Source organism: Phasianus colchicus, unplaced genomic scaffold, assembly GCF_987193195.1.
Source record: "Phasianus colchicus unplaced genomic scaffold, bPhaCol1.hap1.1 HAP1_SCAFFOLD_90, whole genome shotgun sequence".
Classification (NCBI taxonomy): domain Eukaryota; kingdom Metazoa; phylum Chordata; class Aves; order Galliformes; family Phasianidae; genus Phasianus; species Phasianus colchicus.
Genome location: NW_028325261.1, coordinates 103,674 through 108,648, shown reverse-complemented (window position 1 = coordinate 108,648; position 4,975 = coordinate 103,674). Strand labels below are relative to the sequence as shown.

Genomic DNA, 4,975 nt, shown 5'->3' with positions numbered 1-4,975 from the left:
AGCCTGGCTCCACCCCTCCCTCACCTCATTTAAGGGCTGGCAGCCCCCAAGGCAGCATCTTTTGCTGGAGACTGCCTGCTGTGGACTGTTGGGTGAGTGCTCTTTCCTGGAAAGAGGCAACTGATTTTTGTTCCCTGCTGTAGGGCTTTGATCTTCCCCTTTCTGAGGGGATCTGAAGCTGGACTTGTGGGAATGGAGTGTTGTTTCTGCATTTGATATTAAAAAGAAGCAATTGGTTTGAAGAAGTAGAACATAATGCATTTGTATTCTGTAACTTATCCTTAGAAATAGTTGATCTAAGAAGTAAAATACTGTATATGTTAGTGGCATGTTTTAGAAACATTATTACTGAAATATGTGATTAATTCCTTATTGCAAAACTGTAATAGTTGTTAAGTGTTCCAAACAATGCGAGTATAGCGTGCTAAGAATTAGAAAACATTGTAGAGCTGTTCTCTTAGGATAAGAAACTCTTAGCAAAAGAAAGATCTAGCAAACATCAAAGAAGTTAGGGCCTCTACACAAGGCTGGACTGTCTCACTCCATGAGAAGGTTGGGGTGTGAAGGCAGGCACCAGGATACTCCCCTGCCTCTCTCCCAAGCTTATCTTTGTAGAAAGGAGGACAAGCAGGTATCCACAAAATAACGATCAGATGTGGAATAAGTTAATTAACTACAGATTGATGCTTATGCAGCAAAAATTTGTTTGTCCAGTGTTTCCATGTTTAGAGAAGTGTCGAGAAGATTGTGAACCTGAAGTACTCAGCCGATGAGGAGCCAGGGGGTAAGAGAGAAGCGTCGGGGAATAGGGAATAAAAGAGGTAACTCTGTTTTCTGTGTGCTCTCCTGCTTGCAGGAGGCCCGCCATTGCAATTGCAAATAAAATCTGCTTTATCAGAGATACCGTCCTAGAAAAGTATTTGGATATTTCCTACAGACTGGAGCAGCAATGTCTGCTATGCTTGTTCTTATTTTTCTTTTCAATTCTTTTCTTAAGGGAGTGAAGGGGTTATCTCCCTTTCTCCGAACTGGTAACGGAGGGGCTGACATACATTCCTTTCTTTTGCTCTTGTCTCATTTCTGGAATGCTTCAGTCAGTCCCAAGGTAATGCTGGTTGGCTGACTGAGCATTGCAACTCTGGAAATGCCTGGAGCTAATGCGCTTTTCCGTAAAGGGATCCTGTGTTCTCCAGGTTTCCTCTGTAACTCTTCTTAAGTTCAGTACCTTCTTGTGAAGTCTCTGTTCCCTCTTTCATGATTCTCATTGCCTAATCTCCAACCTGAGACTCCAAACTTGGTTTGTCTGCTATCACGTTGTCCCAATCCATTTCATGATGCGTTCCCTCTGTGTCCTCGTGTCCCGCCTGTGTCTTTGTGTCCTCCCTGTGTCCTCTGCCCATGTCCCCTCTGTGTCTCCTGTGCCACGTATTAATTCCGCCCATGCTGAGTATTTAAATCATGTTCCTTGTGTCTTTGGATCCATTCCGTTTTGCAGCTCGATGGGGTTTAAGGGTTCCTGGGGCTCCTCTAGTTAGTGGTTTAAGCACTGTGAAATCTGTGGAGCGGATAATGGAACGCCACAAATCCCTTGTTCATGCATCGCTTGTATGCAGGTGGGTTTTGTGATGGCTGTGGGATGCTCACTAAAAGATGGAATGGGTGTCACAAGGGGCTCGCCTTGCTCCCTGGGGTTTATTGTTCTGGCCCAATAAGCTATGTGGCTAGTAATAGGGTGAGGTGCATGTATCGGGCTGGGACCTGAGCTTAAGAAAACCCCCAGCCCCAGTGGCCATTTTCTTCATCCTAGCTTAGTGTAATACAGTCTCCACTACTTGAGCATACTGAACACGAGTATTCTGTTCCTGTCTTGTCTGGTTCTCTCCTAGACCTCCCTTACAAATTTGTCAGTAGTAACAGATGTCAGGGCATAGTTCTCAGAGCATGTTACTTTCCTAGTCTGTACGATAGCCAATCTCCCCACCCCTCTTCCTTCCATCTCCTGACCACCATTAAATAGCTAGTTCTGCAGCTGTGGGACCCACCAGTGTGATGAAGCAGTACCTCTGGTGTGCTGAATACTGGCACTGGCACAGAGAGGCTCTATGGCTGATGTGAATCTTCCTGACTGGACTACTTGGTGAGCTTCCCCAGAGCTGTTGAGCACACAGGCTTCCCCACCTACCCTGATTGCTCACCAGGCCATCGATGTCTTTTGTGGACATGGCTTCAGGTATCATACCAGAGACTCCTTAGATTCGGAAGTGACCATTTATGATGGTCTAGTCCAACTCGCCCACAATGAACAGGGATATTCACAGCTAGATCAGGTTGCCCTGTGTGTCACCTTGGAAGGGACAGGGCATCCACCGCATCTCTGGGCAACCTGGTCCACTGCACAGAATCACAGAATGTCTTGGGTTGGAAGGGACCTCAAGGATCGTGAATCTCCAACCCCCCTGCTACATGCAGGACCATCAACCTCCCCATTTCATACTAGACCAGGCTGCCCAGGGCCCCATCCAACCTGGATTGAACACCTCCAGGGATGGACGGGGCATCCACAGCCTCTCTGGGCAGCTGTTCCAGCACCTCACCGCTCTCTCTGTAAAGAACTTCCCCCTGACGTCCAACCTAAATCTTCCCTCCCTCAACTTAAAACGTTTCCCCTTGTCCCTTGCTGTGAAAGATATTTTCCTTATATCTAACCTAAATTTTCCCTTCTTCTTTCCTTTAGGCTCCCCTTTGGGTATCGAAAGGCTGTTACCAGGTCACCTCGGAGCCTTCACTTCTCCGGGCTGAACAGCCCCAGCTCTCTCAGCCTGTCCTCACAGGTGAGGTGTTTGATCCTTTGGTTCTTTTTTTTTTTTTTTTTGTGGCCGTCCTCTGTATGTGCTCCAACGGGTCCATGTCTCTTCTGCACTGAGGACTCTTCATATGGACACAGTACTCCAGGTGAGGCCTCTTCAGCACAGAGCAGAGGGGCAGGATCGCCCCTTTTCACCTGCTGACCGCACATCTTTTGGTGCAGCCCAGGATGTGGCTGGTTTTCTGGGCTGGGAGGGCACTTTGCTGGCTCACATACAGCTTGCCATCCACCAGGTCTTTTGGGACAGGCCTATGCTCAGCTCTTTCATCCCCCAGCATGTATTGGTAGTGGGAGGTTCTCTTGTCCCAGGTGCAAGACACTGCACCTGGATTTGTTGAAGCTGATGAGGTTTGTCTGTGCCCGCTGCTTGAGCCTGTCTAGATCCCTGTGGTTGGCGTCCTGCCCCTCTGGTGTGTCACTGGTCCTCACAGCTTGGTGTTGTCAGCAAATTTTCTGAGGGTGCACTTGATCCCGCTGGTGATGCCACTGATGAAGATATTGAAGAGTCTCAGCCCCAGCGTGGACCCCTTTGAGATGCCATTCATCACCGATCGCCATCCAGACACGGAGCCGTTGGCTCCTGGACTCGATGCTGCAGCCGGTTCTTTGTCCATTGAACGGTCCGCTCACCGAATCCGTATCCTTCCAATTTGGAAAGAAGGATGTTGTGTCAGAGGCCTTGCTGAAGTCCAGGTGGATGATATCAGTGGTTCTTCACTTGGCTATTGATGCAGTGACACCATCACAGACGGCCGCTAGATCGGTCAGGCAGGATTTACCCTTGGTCCTCTGGGTGCTCCAACAGGTCCCTGTCTTTTCTGCACTAAGGACTCTACACCTGGGCGCGATCCCTAGATATGGGATCACGTAGAATATCGTCTCAGATAAGGGAAACCACTTTACTTCACAGGTCCTACAGGAGCTAATGAGAACTCTAGAAATCAAGCGGGAGTTCCGTACTCACCGGCACCCTCCTTCTTCAGAGAAAGTAGGATGGATCGGTCAGATGCTGACAAAGCGCTTGTCAAAATGGATTTTAGAGACCAAATGACCATGGCCAAAGCGTTTACCTGTAGCCCTTCTCTGAATACGAACCGCTCCCAGAAAAGACTTGGGAGTATCAACGTATGAAGTGTTGTTTGGGTTGATGTACTTGGGAGGGAGAGGTGAGATGCCCTCTCTTGAAGCCAAGGATAAGTTTCCTAAGAACTACATACTCGGGTTGTCTGCTTCTCTGTTATCCCTCAAGGGACATGGACTGCTGTCTCGAGCTCCACCTCTGGAATTTCTAGTGCCCTCATTCCGTGCTGGAGGCTGGGTCCTAACACGCACGTGTAAGGAATCAAAGCTTCAGCCCGAGTGGGATGGACCATTTCAGGTGCTGCTGCAGTGGATGTCGTCTGCCTTCACTTCAGCAATGCTTTCGATACAGTCTCCCACGACATCCTGCAAATGAAGCTGAGGAAGCGTGGGTTAGATGAGTGGACAACGAGGTGGGCTGAGAACTGGCTTACTGGCTGAGCTCAGGGGGCGGTGATCGGCGGTGCAGAGTGCGGGTGGAGAGCTGTGAGTGGCGGCGCTCCTTGGGGGTTGGTTCTGGGTCTGGTTGTGAAAGGTAGGTTGTGTTTTTGCAGTAGAAGCTTTTAGTGTTTTCGGTACGTAGTATTGACCTTCACTGAACTTATAACCCTCTTGTGAAATAGCTGTTTTCCTTCCACTAAGAAAGCTGTTGAACAGAGTAGAAAGTTAAAGATTGGGGGCGTTCTGACTGGGGTAGAAGTGAGCCAGGTGCAAAACAAGGCAAAGATGCGGGCTGGAGAAAGAGAGCCCAGCACAGGACAGAACGCATGTGCTCACTCTTGGAAATATGGCCCTCGTATCTCCATGGAGAAGTACAAAACATATGAAAGAACAACGGGTTGGTAATGGACCTTATATGGAAATGTATCATAGCAACAGCATCGGGGAGAGTGTAAGCCTGAGACGCTCAACCAGTGAATGCCAGGAGAGCGTTACCTGCGTTGGGTTTGGAGTATAGAACGGAATGAATTTCGCTGACTGTTGCACAGTCCCTCCCTCGCTAATAGGGGACATGAGCCTGTTATTGCA

General features: G+C 48.8%; 1 long non-coding RNA gene across 2 annotated transcripts; it reads left to right on the top strand.

Moving 5' to 3' along the window:
- Positions 1-438: 438 nt before the first annotated feature.
- On the top strand, positions 439-3,377 carry LOC149911549 (uncharacterized). 2 transcript variants are annotated; one of them, XR_016463195.1, is made up of 3 exons: positions 439-784; positions 2,735-2,831; positions 3,298-3,377. It is a non-coding gene; the product is annotated as an uncharacterized LOC149911549 (long non-coding RNA). The 2 variants fall into 2 exon arrangements; XR_016463196.1 differs by lacking the exon at positions 439-784 and adding an exon at positions 1,238-1,613.
- Positions 3,378-4,975: the final 1,598 nt, after the last annotated feature.